At 39.5% G+C, this 16,558-nt stretch overlaps 1 protein-coding gene across 1 annotated transcript in view; it reads left to right on the top strand.

Annotated features, from left to right (window-relative positions):
* The first annotated feature begins 10,282 nt into the window (after positions 1-10,282).
* LOC107092578 (lipoma HMGIC fusion partner-like 2 protein) overlaps positions 10,283-16,558 on the top strand; it is an 18,292-nt gene continuing 12,016 nt past the window's right edge. The window contains exon 1 of the mRNA XM_015387144.1: positions 10,283-10,414. The gene's annotated coding sequence lies outside the window, so the exon portion shown is untranslated. The remainder of the gene's footprint in view (positions 10,415-16,558) is intronic.

Here is a 16,558-nt window from a genome sequence, read left to right as displayed (position 1 = left end):
CACACATTCAGCGCCACACAGGAGCTCTTTCAAGCTGGGCACCGTTTCATTCACACCACCTGTCCCATCAACCAGGAATCAGAATCAGAAATACTTTAATAATCCCAGGGTAAAATTACGTTCATTACAGGACTCCATCTGTAATAGAGTCAGTATAGGACTAGTTTGATATAACACAATTTCATACAATATATATAATTAGGGGGTCCCGCTCCATCTTACCTTCAGTTTGGGGGTCCTTGGCCAGAAAAACATTGAAGACCCCTTTTTTAGTGTACGTACGTATCTCCCAGTTTTACTCATCTAGAGATTAAAAGCTCAGTCTTTGAGAGATCTTTCTTTGCAAAATTGCATTTACTCTCAAGCAGTTAGGTGAGAGTACAGCCTTAATAAGCAGTGATCAGCTCTTGCCACTTATTCATAATTTGATTTAGGTCTTAACTTTGACTAGGTTGCTATTACAGAGACACACAACCATTAACACACATGCCTGTAAGAAACTTAGTTATTTTGTTAAATCAAAAGTGTTATCAAAAGTAGTAAGCATACACGTCCTTAAACAGTTTGAAAATCCCAAATCACATCATTTTGAAGTGTTGGATAATAATAATAAATACTATTTTAAGCGTTTGAATTATTATGAGCTGCACTCTGGGTATGTAGTGTCAAAAGCCTTAAACATGGCTTTCTGTCACAGTCTTGGTTCTGTTATGTTTTCTTTTCAGTATTCAGTTTTACTTTGCTCCATGTTTTGTGGTTTTAATGGTTTATTCTTATTTTGTTGTGTTTTCTGCTTATATTTCAGTTTTCAGGTTTTTATTTGTTGCCCTCTGCTGCCTTCTTGTGCTCTCCTTTTTCCCTAGCTCCTTTCTAGTCTGCTCTGTTCACACCTGCTCACAATCTGCTCGTTAGTCCTCTCTTTGTTCAGTCTCCCATAAATACACTCCTGGTGCAGTTCCTCAGTGCTGGTTCCTTGTCAAACTTCAACCTACACCGTCTTACAGTGTCTTACCTCATTATGATTGTTTTTCCCTGATCTCCCCCATGGTTTCTGGTTTGTTTAACATTTTTGTTGTTGGATTTTTTTGGATTCCTGCCTCAGTTGTTTGTTTACCTGCGTTAAATCTACAAAAACTCACCTCTGCCTCCCTGCCTCTGCATTTGGGTCCACAAACCTCAACCCAATCCTGACACTTTTTTTAATTGTGCCTTATAGAAATAATTATCATAATCAAATTGAGCAATAGAAGGCCATTTTTAGTTTTTTTTTTGTCAGACAATGGGAGAAAAATTCTGCTTCTTATACAAAGAATATTTTGTTTCATTGTATAGCTTTAATTAAAAAAGCTTAGAAGCTGTTCTTCACTCTAACAGGGCAGCTGTACAGCTTTTCATCATCCTTCAGTGAGACCACACCACTACTGATGTAAAATACACACTTAATATCCATGTTGCTGAAACTTTTGCTTTAAATCCTCCCCTTTAATTTCGCCTTTAAACTCTCTGACACAGGAAAAGAGCTAACTGACACGACCTGTGTTCACTTGAATTCATGTAGGAATGACTTCAGGAAAATGAATAATTAAAGAGGAAGACATCTTCTGTGGTGTTGGATGCTGTTCTTTTCCTAGGTGGTATAGATTTGTTTTTAGCTCCTAAATATCTGCAAAATTATAGAGCTCAAAATTAACACCAAAAGGGTAAACTGATCTTAGCAAGGGCTCCTATACATCTCCTTACATAGATGCAATGTGTAAATATGCATTAAGGTCCTTAGGAAGAATTTCAGTGGGAAGTCAGTGTCCGATTTAGCTTTGAACTAGAATGGGATTTATTTGGAATTGATGTGACACAGCAAAACAGAGGACTGAGAATTCAGGCAAGACAGACAGTGGAATAACTTAAAGCATGTATTGAAACAAGCAGACAGGATCTGCAGTGGCAGCGGCCGCAGCAGCTAGGGCGTCTGAGGGAGGAATGTCTGGTTTGACAGTTCAGCCCATGTCCAGAGAACGAGGAGGATTACAGCCAGTCGGCTGACAAGACACAGCAGACACTGCCAGAGAGTTCCAGATGCGGTAGCATAGAAGGCTGCATAGCTGATAGGAGATAAGATCCGAGCAGACGAATGAAGGCATGATAATCCACATGGCGAAGTCAAAAGGCAGATCCAGTTTCAGTCCACAGTATAGTCCAACAAGATATATATATATATATATATATATATATATATATATATATATATATATATATATATATATATATATATATATATACTTTTGAAAACCAGAAGCTTTGCTAAAAGGTACGGCACATATTAAACCTGCCCAAATATTGCTGTTCACCTAAAGTGAAGTTATAGAACTTTAAGTTAACACAGCCTTTGGTACCCACTGGCAATACTAGGTACCTCTGGAGAAGTTACACAGATTTGCTGTTGTCTGTTGACATAATCAATTTTCGACAGCAGACTGATATGAAAGGGGATATGAGAGAGGGAGAGAGACATGCGGCAAAGGACCACAGGACGGATTCAAACCCTGGTCACCTGCCTGTAGGACTAAGGCCTCCATACATGGGTCGTGCATGCTAACCACTGCACCACCTGCACGCCCTGAAATCATTGAATATTGAAAGATAAAGAAAGCCTCCAGTCTTGGAAATATGTAGAATAAAATATATGGTTTCAGAAGTTTGTCTTTATGTTCAATCAGTTGTAGCTGAAAGTGGCCAGAAGTAGCATTACAAGCAGAGATTTCAACTTTAAACAACAATATCAACATTTGGAGCAACATTAAAAAAAATATGTTCTTTTCTGGGAATGGATTAATTCTTCTTCTGTTTGTTAGTAACCTTGGATAACTTTTCTAAATAACACATGAAGTTGCTGCTCACCAAAAGCTGTGTATATTTTGGCAAAGCAAACAGCGGGAAGATGTTACTGATTCCTCTTATGTTTAAATGCCTTATATGATACAAAAGTGGCTAAAGTGTTTACATTCATGCTCCTAGTCTGCAGGTTGAGTCATCAGAAAATAACTTGTGCAAGATGTAAAAACATTTAAAAACACTTCAAAAATGTGTGCAAGTTTATGTCTTTTACCAGAGCAACTTTATGAGTCAGATTCAGACCAAACTTTTTTACTTCACATCAGTGACATTTTTTAAAATCCTGTTTAATATTAGAAGTTTTTATTTAAATTTTCCTGCTGATATATGAGATAAGATTCCTTCTTCCGGCTTCAGCCCACACGTCATACATTTTAAAACAGGCGTATATTCCCACCATATTGTCTGTCACGGATACATTTCGACCCCAGAGATAAGTGTTTGCAGTCTGCAAGCTGAGAAATCATTAAAACTGTCATGATCTGGCCTGATAGCTCACCTTTTACTCATGGCTTTCACCTGCTTAACTCTGTCCAGCTCCTAATTATCACTCATCCCATCCACGTGCTGGTTTCCCTTATATTGGGCTTAGTCCCAGCTATCGTGGCCAGATCATTGTTTGATGTTTGTTACTTGTTTGCCTTCTGTTAGTGTCCTTTCTGTCAGTTTTGTTTTGAGATTATTTCCAAGGTTCATGTCCCTGTTCCAGTGAGGAGTTTATTTTCAAGCCAGTGTCCTCAGGTGAGTTATCCCATAACCAGTGGTGAGAGCGTTTTAGAGTTTCCTGAGTTTCCTGATTCTGTTCCCTTTCACCCACTGGCCCTGTCTGTGCCTGCCTGATCTGTTCGTCTGAACCGTGATTGGACTCCTACTGGATTCTGCTTGTCTGTGCGTTTCTGTTTGAGCTCGATGCTCGACTTACGGGACTCTAAACCTGTCCGTCCAGGTGCGTTTCTGTTTGAGCTGGATGCTCGATACGGGACTCTAAACCTGCCTTCACGCACTGATTGATTCCTTTAAATGTCCATTCCTGTGTGGATGGAACCCCTGAGCAGACTGCGTCTCCTGGATTCCAGAACTACTCAAATCTGATCTTAATCCCTGTCCTGGATCGGAGTCCTGCTTGCTCAATGGGGTTGCTGCATCGGGGACGCTCTGGATGGGTCAGGGCCGCATCTCGTTGGCAGTGCATCAGCTGATCCTGCCTAAGATTGAGAGGACCGCAGATCGACAGCAGCATACTTTTGTTCTGTTCTGTTATGTTTGGTTTAATAACGGTTTTGAATTTTCCTACTGGCTGTCTCACCTTGTCCATTCTGTTCCGTTTTATGACAAAAACATGCAGTGAAAACTGATGGACCCTTTGCATAAAGGAGGTTAAGGGAATTCAAATGACTGATAAGTAGGCATGAACTGAGATATATGTTTAGCTTTTTTACATTGTGTGAATTGCACATCTTGGGGCACAACAGAATTTTTTTTTTTCAACTCTCCTTTTTTTTAAAATTTAAACTGAATTGAGTTTATAAATGTGGTATACTTTAATACTACATTTTTAATTTTCATATATCATATGACGATATCTGCTGTTAAGGTACGGGTGCCCATTTGAATCAAAAATGTCCCCTAACTGAATATATCACTTTTGATTTGACTTTCCAGGAACAAATCCTAGCAGTTTGACTCTGCCATCAATCAAATCATCCTTTTATCCAACTTTCCACTGACAGTTTAGGAATCAGAGGTTGAAAGTAAGCAGTTTTATCATCTTGTATTGTCACAAACGCATCCTAATGTATCAACACAGTGTACAAGACAAGCATCTTGCAAAAACTCCCACAGCTCTCTCACAATTCTCTCTGTCTCCTTAGCTGTTTCCCATGGAGTTGCCCTGCAGCTTGGAGCATCCTTATTTCTCTGGAGACCAGAGAGCTGTAGTCACCACACTTTACTATTTACAGGCTGCTCTGCATCCCACAGTGTTCTCACCAAGATAACAGAGACAGTGGTGGTGTGGCGAGAGGAAGTCCTGGACCTGGGGCCAGCTAAATGACATGTTGCCACTGTGACAACGCACAAATGAATCATCTTCTGAGTGACGACAAGTAGGCTTCAGCCCGGAAGAATGTTTGGAGGTTGGTGTGTTGGGCTGCGTTTAGAACAACTCCCACTGCAACAGGAAACAGGAGCTGGTGTAAACAGAATGGAAAGAGCAGTTTTTAGGCCTTATTTGTAGGTTGTGTGCTCGCTAAATAACGCAAAGCTTTTGCGGCAGGAATGTTGTAATAAAAATGTGCTTGCAGATAGATACACACACCAAAATGTGGAACGACAGAGCACAGAAGAAATGGTGCATTATAATAGCAAATTAAATAAACAGAAACCAAACAGGATCTCAACTGTAGGTCCTACTACATGTTATTCTTTTAGCTCAATGTTTAATTATTTGTAAGTGTATTGAATTAAATTAAACAGGAGCCAGCTACATTTTATCTGAATCATACTTTTAAAATGAATTTGTCGAGCAAGTCAAATCTGACAGCCAAAGTTGGTAGTTAAATAAACAGCCACCCAGAGAAAGTAAAATGAATACAGATATTAGTTTTAGAAGTACAAGAAAATGGAACATTTAGTGTATCATATGGAAAATTGTAAGCAAAATAAATCTAAGTACTGTCATGGTTGGTTTAGAAATCAAACCCACATGCAGAACACCACTTGGAGACTGATAAAAAGTTCAACAGAGTTTATTAAAGGTTTGCACATAGATAACATGAACTGGATTCTGGAAACTGGCCCGGGCAGGATTCTCAGGCGTCTGCAGAGACGGATAGTTTGATTAGCCAGGTTAACAGATTAGTTGTTGAGGTTTCTGATGTTTCTGAAAATACCTTGAAGAGGTCCAGGCTTTCTTTTCTGAGAGAGGGAACCGGTTGGGTCCAGAGACTGTTGGTTCAGCAGAGTGCTCCTCAGCAGTAGCGTCTAGCTTCTGACTTTCTAGTGACAGACCTTGGTTTGAGGGATTAGCTCTTTCCTAAAGAGCAGCAGGTGGATTCCAGAGTGAGATCTTCAGGTTTGGCTCTCTAGGGCAGGCAGGCAGGTAACAGGTTAAGCTCATCCAGAGCTTCAGACGAGAGACAGGTTTCCAAACTTGGTCAACACTACCGCATTGAAGGAAGGTCTGGCTGCTGATTATATAGGCAGGTCTCCTGATGGGCTGATGAACGTCAGCTGTGCTGGAGGGCTCCAGCCCAGGAGATCCACAGCGCACTCTGCTGGAGAAGGTGGAGAATCTCCAGATCCCAACAGTACCCCCCTCTCAACGACCGCCTCTTGGCGGTCCCGAGGATGTGGACGGGAGGGACTTCTCGTAATCCTCGGTCTGCATAAGCAGACCAGAAGGTGGTTGGTGGGAGGTCTTGTTTCTAGCGCAGATGGGACAAGCCAGAACGTACTCTTTGACGTCTTTATGCAGAGACGGCCACCAAAATCGGCTGTTTATTAGGGCGATGGTTCTGCTCACTCCAGGATGGGCCGAGAATTTAGCTGCGTGCATCCACTGGATAAGGCGGGATCTGACGGAAGACGGGACATACATTTTATTTGGAGGACGATTACCTGGGTCAGGTTCAGAAGCCAGGGCAGAGTTGATCAGATCAGTGATCTCCCAGGAAACAGCTCAAACGGTACATGAGGCAGGGAGAACAGGTTCGGGTGTCTCAGGTTGATCGGTGGAATACAGACGAGAGAGAGAGTCGGGCTTGACGTTCTTGGAACCAGGTCTATAGGAAATGATGAGATTGAAGCGTGAAAAGAACAAAGACCACCTTGAATGCTGTGGGTTGAATCTTTTTGCCGATTTGATATAAGCCAGGTTCTTGTGGTCAGTCCAAACCAGTACTGGATGCTCAGCCCCCTCGAGCCAGTGTCTCCATTCCTCCAGGCCGAGCTTAATGGCAAGAAGTTCTCGGTCACCAACATCATAATTTTGTTCGGCTTGGGATAGTCTGCGTGAAAAGAAAGCACATGGGTGAGTTTTCTGGTCAGAATCTGACTGCTGAGATAGAACAGCTCCTACACCGGAATCAGATGCATCCACCTCAAGGATGAACTGTTTCGTAGGATCAGGCTGAACCAAGATGGGGGCACTGGAAAAGAGTTTCTTTAATTTATTGATGGCATTTTTGGCCTCAGGGGTTCATTGGAATGTTCTTTTAACAGAGGTAAGAGCTGTGAGGGGTAGAGCTGTCTGGCTATAGTTTCTTATGAACCTCCTATAGAAGTTTGCAAAACCAAGAAATCTCTGGAGTTGCTTGCGGTTTTCAGGTGTAGGCCAATCCAGAACTGCCTTTATCTTGTCTTCTGATGGCTTCACCTGCCCGCCCTCGAGCACAAACCCTAGGAAAGTGACAGAATGTTGATGAAATTCACATTTTTCAGCTTTCACAAAAAGTTTATTTTCCAGTAGTCTCTGAAGGACTAAACGAACATGTTTCCTGTGGTCTGAGAGGTTCTTGGAGTAGATCAAAATATCATCGATGTAGACAAAAACAAAAACATTCAAAAAATTTCTGAGGACGTCATTGACAAGAGCTTGGAAACAGGCAGGAGCGTTCGTGAGGCCAAAAAGCATGACCAGGTACTCAAATTGCCCTAAGGGGGTCTTAAAGGCAGTTTTCCATTCATCCCATTCTCTTATTCTAAGGAGGTGGTAGGCGTTTCTTAGATCGAGCTTGGTGAACACTGTAGCACCTTGTACAGGTTCAAAAGCTGATGCCAGTAATGGCAGGGGATATTTATTTTTGACGGTAATCTGATTCAAACCCCTGTAGTCAATACAGGGGCGCAGGGAACCATCCTTTTTACCCACAAAGAAAAAACCAGCACCGAGAGGAGATGAAGATGGGTGAATTATTCCAGCAGTTAGAGATTCATTGATGTATTTTTCCATGGTTTCACGCTCTGGTTTGGAAATGTTATACAATCTACTGCTGGGAAGAGGGGCTCCTGGTAGGAAATCTATGGCGCAGTCATATGGTCTGTGAGGTGGAAGAGACGTCGCACTGACCTTACTGAAGACTGGTGCCAGATCATGATACTCGGGATGAACAGAAGTAAGGTCAGGAGAGTCCATCTCCCCCCTACCTCTAGGAGACTGAATAGTAGGAGCCGCAGAACGAAGACAGGATTCGTGACAGGAGGTGGACCAGGATTCAATGTGGCGTTCAGCCCAGTTGATATGGGGGTTATGACGTTCCAACCACTCGGATCCAAGCACCAGGGGAGAGCAAGCTGAAGGAAAAACAAAAAACGTTATCATCTCCCGGTGGTTTCCAGAGATAAGCAGTTCTAAGGGTTGTGTCTGATGAGTGACTTGATGAAGCTTCTTTCCATCGATAGCAGAAACTCTGAGAGGTTTAGTTAAAGGAACAGTCTCAATTTTTAACTGCTGGACCAGGTCTGAATCAATAAGGTTTCTTTCACAGCCAGAGTCGATGAATGCTGATAAGGTGAGATTCTGGTTAGAAAAGAACAGAGTAGCAGGCAACAACAAATGAGGTGATTTCTCAGATCTTAGGTGGCCCGTCAGAGTCTTTGCGTCGTCTGACGGGCCCTGGCTTTTGATTTAGCCGGGCATGAAGCAATAAAATGGCCAGTCTCACCACAATACAGACACAGTTTAGCTTTAAATCTCCGTTGCCTCTCTTCAGGGGATAGCCTGGTGTGTCCAATTTGCATGGGTTCGGCCTCCGCTCCTTCTGAAGAAGAGAAATGAGAGATTTGGACAGGCGCTGGAAGAGTCTGATTCTTAGACCTTGGCTTGGTACTGGGTTCTGGGGAACCAGAAAAAACAGAAGCATAATTAAATGCAGGAGTTGAAACAGAAAAATTCAGGTTTCTCTGCCTTGAGTGATTTCTAGTCCGAAGTCTGTTATCCAACCTGATGGTCAAACGGATTAAATCCTCCAAACTAGCAGGTTCGTCTATTGTGGCGAGTTCATCTTTAATGTTGTCATTCAAGTACAGAGCCCAGAGGCAAACCTTTTCCAAAACATAAAAAGCTGAATAGGTTCATAATCATTTCACACCTCAATTTCTTTTGCTTATTTTGTTCTTGTCTTTTTCAGTCAAGAACAAAAGTGTGTACAAAAGGGAATCCCATTCTAACCATGCATAAATTCATCTTTCAGATATACCTGTTCTGACAACAAAAGGTCACAAATAATTACCTTTTATCTATTCAAAGTATTATCGTTATGTGACTAATAAATATTCTCCACCAGCAGGAGATGATAATGGGTCATAATCTCTGATTTAGGACTGAATGAACATCTAATTTCATTAGAGCTGAAGGCTAAACAACGATCAGAAACACAATCGGTAAAAATAAAATATTTGATCTTCAGATCACCCCCACAAAAAATGTAATTCATATTTATCTCAATAACTAATACAAGGTAAGGCAAGTTTATTTGTATGGCACAATTTAGTATATGATGCTTTACATGTAAGTGCTTTACATGAATTAGGTAATAAAATTGAAGAAAAATAAAATCTGAATAAAAGCAAAACATTTGTAAAACGAATAAAACAGTTGGACCACAACCTTGAACTAATAATAATTCAGTTAACAATTTAACTTCAACAGTCAAAGGCAGCTCTAAACAAATGGGTTTTTAACTATGCCTTAAAAAAACCTGTTTTTCAGCACTTTTCCAGACCTACCACCTGAGTGGCATGGGAGGTTGATACACTGACAACAAATCTGTTATGTATCGAGGTGCTAATCCATTCAGTGATTTATAGACTAAGGGATCTTAAAGTCTATTCTCTTAGCTGCAGGGAGCCATTGTAAGGACTTCAAAACCGGGATGATGTGATCTACTTTCTTAGTGCTAGTGAAAACAACAAGCAGCATTTTGGATCAGCTGTAGCTTTCTGATGGACTGTTTAGGAGAAACCTATGAAAAAAAGTGTTGCAGTGATAAATTCTACTAAAGATAAATGCATGAAGAAGTTTTTCTAGATCCTGCTTGGACATCAGCCCTTTAATAAAAGCACTTAAGTAGCAGCACAAAAAAAATATGATTATATTGATTATGGGTACAGAATCAGAGCAGGGTAGGATACTATGACTGCATGAGGTCATGGAAAGGGAGAATGAATTGGTAAAGGGGCAAGCACACCCAATGTGAACTATATTTAACTAGTTGGTTAGTTAACCAACCTCTCATTAGGTATTTCCTAGCCCCAAATACATATGTAGCTGCATATGAAGTCTTCTTCCTCTTTTCTTTATGACATACATGGTGGGGGATGGGTGAAGGTAATAGGAGGAGGTTGGGGGAGTAGCATAACGTCAGAAAGCAGTGGGATGTCTTTGTGGAAATGAGAAGGAAAGAGTTCTGAACAGTTCTGAAGAAAGGAAAGGCACTCAATGAACGTTTGAGAGAGCTGGTCTGCCGCAGGAAACGAAACCGGACGGACAGAATATATTATTGCCTGCAATGAGTCTGAAATTCAAGTAAGTAGAAAAACATACAACAAGGACAAATTGAAACTCTGACAGAAACATTCAGGGATTTTTTTTATTTTAATAAAAGTTTAGTTGAATAAAAAGTATAGTTGAAGCTGTTCTTTCAGGCTTTGTTTTATCTTCATGCAAGCCATGCTTTAATTTACAGAAACATGTTTTTTTGTATGTAGTGTTCATTGCTTCATATATTTTTCAGTATAATAATAGAGTTCCTATTTAGTGGGGAAAATTAGATGTGTTTACCACATACTGTAAGTGAAGTCATTGTGTTCATACATTGCTGCTGTCAGTTTTGATACAACATACGGAAGCAGTCGAGCATCTAACCTTAGCGCCTGTGGATGGAAACAATTAAACTGTTTTACTTCCTAGTCTGTCCGCCACAAATGTCCATGCTCTGTTTCCAGCTAAAGCCTCATGCCCTTGAAGTTCATGGAGGGGGTTCATGTATGCTGCAGCCACCCATCATGCTCTGTGCACATTGTGCTGGCTGAGAGGGGAAGTGGTAGCACTTCACAAACTAAACAAAGCAAGAAACATCTGTAATGTTTATACAAGCTGAGTTCAAGAGCATATTTTAAGTAAGCGATAACAAATTTCCATCCTTCCTTCAATGAATAGGATAATCAAAAAATTAAATAATCTTTAAATTCACAGCAACAAAGATTCATCAACTGTGCTCAATAGATTCCAGGATGTGTTTTAATCCTGTTGATCACTTAAGTGACTGCCCTGACATGTAGAGGTTTTCCAAAATGAGGTTTTACTGGAGCAGACCTTTCACTTGTGGCTGACTCATGCAAAACTATAAAAAAAACTTGTAGAAATATAAAAATGTTAATATGTTTCTTTTGACCAACACCCATACCCACCCGCAAAAATAAGTGGACACCTTTATTGCGATTTGTTCTCAGGGACGATGCTAAACCTTGGTCATGACTTTGATATGTAAGATTTAGCAGTAATTGCAGCATAGACATGGGAGGTTTCTAAACTGTGAGATGCTTCGTTCAGCATATTCGTTCAGAGCTGAGTAGAGTTGCCAAAAAGTTTTCACAAGTAAAAGTAGAACTGCTTAGTGCAGACAGCCGTTCATTAAACTCAGTCGATCTCTAAGTTAGCTTCCTGTCATTGTTTTATGTCAAACAGTCTATGATGCAGTTTTTAGAAAAAACACTGAAAAATTGAAAGTTCAGTTTAGGATTTTTTGTCATAGATGAAGATCTTGAGACCAGCGTGCACCCTGCCTCTCGCCCGTAGACTGCTGGAGATAGGCACCAGCATCCCTCGTGACCCCACTTGGGATAAGCGTGACGGAAAATGGATGGATGGATGAAGATCTTGGTTCAGCTACATATCCCATTATACAACATAGATCAAATATACTCCATGAATTTTAGTAGCTGAAGCAGCCAATACTGATTGCAAAAAAATTGTAGGATCAATAAGTTAATATGTAAAACTCTTTAAGGCAATGCTGAGGAGTATATGATATGACTGTTAAAAATTTAAAATTCCCATCTCCTTTGCAAAACTTGCTGTGGATATGTTATAATAAAATTCATAGCATAAAATAACTATTTGCAACAAGTTCATCCAGACCCTTGTGACAAGTATATTTAGTTAATAGACTTTTCCACTGTTAGCACAGCCTGGCATAATTCAAAATTTTAGTTTGTTAAACTGTTTGTCATTAACGTTGTCTACCATGTTAACGCTTGTTAACATGTTTTGGTTTTCTTTGTGTCGCCAAATCCTTTAGACCGGCATGATTCTTTGTGTGGAAGACAGTCAAGGTTGTTTGGATTACTTTTCTTCTCTTGAGCAGTCTTGGAATAATTGTTATTGGATATTCCCAGCCAAGGTTTTTTACAGAGTTTAGTCAGGCTCTGCATATTCAATCTACTAAAGTCTAGAGCAAAAGAAAAAAAAAAGTTAATGATTTGTAGAAACCTCCGTATGCTGAATTTATGAGAATCAACACGTGGTAGAAACCCATTCATGGGAAAATCTTTTATTTCATGTTTATGAAAAGCAATACAAGTGGTGACTCACATGGCTATGGTTTATATGAAAGGCTTCTTAAATTGAACAGCTCTCATTTATATATGGGACAAACACTTAACAAGAACAATTATTTTAACATTTTTTTCCAAAAGTATTTGTCTCTTTATTAAAGTGATCCATGCCAAAATAAATGCAGCTTAAGGCTACCTAATGAGGCCTGGCAAATTTTAATGCTAGATGAAATATCTTCCTTTATTTTAATGGGACGGTGTTTAGTTTGGAAGGCATTTGATGACGTCTGCAGAAGCCAAGCAAGGGTGGGTACTGATTTTCTGTCATAAAAAGGAGCAGGAATAAATGGTTCCAAGTCTGCAAAGAATTAGCCTCTGTGTTCTCCTATATGTTAAGTTCCTGCTTTTTCAGAGTAAAGTCCTGCTGAGGTCATAAGAAACAAGCTTATCTTCAGAAAGTATCTAAAGTTGTGTAGGCAGTGTGTGGTTGTTGGTTGTTTTTCATATCTTAAGTGTTCCTCAATTCACTTTAAGCTCAGCTGTTTGCATTCCTTCATGAGGGAGGAATATGTTTGGTCCTGTCTGATCCTGTCTGGTGTCATACTGGTGTTTGCATGTTTTTTTATGGTTCTTGGAAAGACGATGGAAGTCAGATCCTCATTAGTGGCTTGTGATTTGCTGGCTGTTCCCTACATGGTTTTCTTTTTTGTATTGGAGAAAATGCTTTTATTTTATTATTTCATATTATTATCTTCTAAAGAAGCTTTTCCTTTGGCTAGCCCAGATGCTATACTTTTTACAGCAAATTAGGGAACGGACTGCTTTTGTTGGAAGTTTCTAGTTTAGGACTGGCAGTTGAGAAGGAGAAAACATGAAGTAGTCTTGTTAGGTTATCGTGTAAGAAAGAAACCTACAGATTTGGACAGCTAAGTTACAGTTGCTTCAATGTGCAGTTTTCCATATTTGACCATGCTTCAGCCACAACCTCTAATGGTTTTGTGCACATCGATCAAGTTTTATTAATCAATGCACCATTTTTCCCTTGCTCCAGTTAATTAAAAAATCACGCAGAACATAAGAAAAAAGTTTTGACTCTTGTTAAGATATGTTAATGCCTAATTAGGTTAAAAAACGATACTGAAAGCTTTAAACTCATCAGAGCTGTTTTTAACACATCACATGATAATATGACAGAATTAGCAAATCTACCAAGATACTGTCCGACCAGAAAAGGGGAGGATTAATCAAGAAAGATGGTCATGGTAATACTGGAGTAACTGCAGAAGTTTATAAAAGGAAGACACTCTATATGTGGGAATGGTGATCTGATGGTTAAAGAACTGGGTGTTTGCTTCAATGAATGGAGCCACAGAAGTTGCCAGTTTGTAACTCAAACATCAATCGCAGTCCCTGAGCAACACCTTTAATCCCGGATTGCTCTCAGTTCACAATTCAAAGTGTAGAAGCACACTGCTCTCTAAGGGATGAGCCAAAAGCAGAGGACAAATTTCCCATCTGTGTGACTAAGAATGGATCTTTTTTGTCAATAGAATAACTTCTGCTTGACCATTTTGTTGATGTATCCTTTGTGGAAGAGTAGCAGAAGCTGCAACTATTGTTAAAAAGTCATCAGAATTGCACTTGTCGTTTTGCCACAACTCATTTAGCTAATGGAGTAAATATAGGAAGAAGGTGTATTGGTCAAATGAGATCATAGATTAACTTTTTGTGTTGCATGCAAAACACTACATCCAGCAGAAAAGTAACATTTCACATTACAATGAATATAAAACCTAGCTGGTAGTGACAGCATTGCAGTATGCACAATTTTTTTTTCTCAAGGATGGGAAACATATGAAAGAGTTAATGAATGAGATGTTAAAAATACTTTTAGGGATTGGAAAAAAGATTGAGGAGGAAGATCACTGTTCAACAGGACAACCTTATCTCTGCATTTAAATGGTCCTGACAAAGTTTAGACATACCGGTAATTATTTGGTGAGACAAGACTTCATGTTCACAGACACTCTTCATTCAATCTGACTGAGCATCATAATTTTAAAAGGAAACCTTCAGTCTCTGAAAGCATCGATGGGTTAAAGATGATGCAAGTGTGCTTAATCTAACAGCCGGGACTTAAGATAACCTTTAGGATCTAACTCACTCTTAGTTCTGCAATGAGTGGCCAGCACTCATTACCTCACCACCTCGGCATGCTATCAGCACTGTTTCTGATATCGTAGACCAATTATTCCTGATTTACTTTTCAGCTAATTCTGCATCCAATTGACTGACCCAAAAATTCCTCAAGTTTATCATTTTGTCTCAGACTTCTGTCTAAATTGAAGTTAGGTTTAGTTAAAGGAATGTTTACAGAGCATAGCGTTTTGATCACAACATTGGCTGATGGTCCACAGAGTTGCATGTGCAATGCTGATTTATGTTTGCAGAAAGAGAGATTAGAGAACTTTACCAGTCAAGTGCTGCACAAGCACTTTAAAAAAGCTTGATCAACAACTGGAAAACAAGAAGAAAGTCTCAGAATGTAGCAACATTTCTACCCACTAAAACAAACCGCAGCACATTTACTTATTGTAGACAAGTGTATGCAACCATTAACAAGCTCAAAAACAGATCAGTTCATCAGATGACTTTATGGAGTCTTGTCACACACCTTTCTGTTACATACACATATGGCTTCAGGTAAATAAAGCACCAGCATGTAGGTTTTTTCCCCCTCCTAAACATCAAGAAAAAAAAACCATAAATGAGATTTAGCTGCGAAAGGACCTCAAAAAACAGCCACTAACAACCCAATCTTAAAATCTTGTCAAAATATGAGACGAAAGATGCTAGACATCATGATGGATTGCAGGAGTAGAAAAATAACCAGTAGCCGTTGGTTAGGAGTAGCTGTTGCACCACAATGTTTTCATTAACGTCTCAAATTTACCTTAATGTGAGCAGGTAAATAAGATTATTTGCAAATGGATTGAGTAGTTCTACTCTTAGAATAAGATAATTAGTTCAGTTTAGTTTATGTGTTTATTTGAGTAGCAAACAGAGACAAGAAACAACAAATGCCAACACGGAAAAATATGTGGATATGCAAACTCAAAAGGAGTAGGTCAAAGTTCACAGAACATACGAAAAACCCACTTCTGACTTATCATACATGAAGCTGCTGTCAGATTTTCACCTTACAAAATGTGTTTAGAGTTTAACTCTTTATAGAAGTCAGGTTATTCAGTGTTGGCACAGTGGTTAGAGCAGTGCGCTTATGTTCTGAGAAGGTTACAAGTATCCGGTTGGATTCCCACACCTTTCCACTCTGGGTTCCTGAGCAAAACCCTTAACCCACACTGCTTCCCGGACGCCACACAGCCCACTGTTCCCCAATGTGATGGGTCAAGTGCAGAGAGCGAATTTTGTTGCTCTATACTTGCGACAGTTCAATGAAAATAAAAGCTGGGAAAAAGGATAAAAGCAGGGAAAAGGTACCAACAGGTGCAAAGCATCTGTTTGTACACATACATGATTTTACAAATTATGTATTTGAAAAGTTGAAAGGAAAGCAAAATATTTACGGAGCACTTTCTTATATAGGTCCAAAATACCACTTATCTATTATTTATGTTTGTACAAACTGAACAAGAGTAAAGAAATATAAAAACATTTACCAGTCATTTGATTGGTCTACAATACCACCTATTTTATTACTTATGATAATCCAAGTTATAAAAGGAAAGTAGAAATACAAAACATTTATCACATTTATCAGGCATTTCCTGAGTTTTTAAGTAGGTTCATAATGCAACCTATTTTATTGTTTTAGGATTGAACACTCTTCATGATAGAGTAAAAAAAAGATAAAACACTTTTACCAAGCAATCTAAAAACATCTAGACTTGATCCATGTCTTTATTCTAAGAAATAAAGACTCTTTGTAAACCTTATTAAGTTTGCCAGATTTTTGCAGTGTTTGATGTTTTCATCTAGATTATTCCATATTTCTTCTCCATGTCTCGTGGCACACATGCTTTTCAAGGTAGTTCTGCAGTACTGTTAATCAAAACTCAAATGTCCTCTGAGGGTGTACTTGACGGCTCTTTGG

The sequence above is a fragment of the Cyprinodon variegatus genome, unplaced genomic scaffold, assembly GCF_000732505.1.
Source record: "Cyprinodon variegatus isolate N-32 unplaced genomic scaffold, C_variegatus-1.0 Scaffold17, whole genome shotgun sequence".
NCBI classification, from domain to species: Eukaryota; Metazoa; Chordata; class Actinopteri; order Cyprinodontiformes; family Cyprinodontidae; genus Cyprinodon; species Cyprinodon variegatus.
Note: the sequence above shows the minus strand (reverse complement) of the source record. Positions and strands in the feature narration are given on the sequence as shown.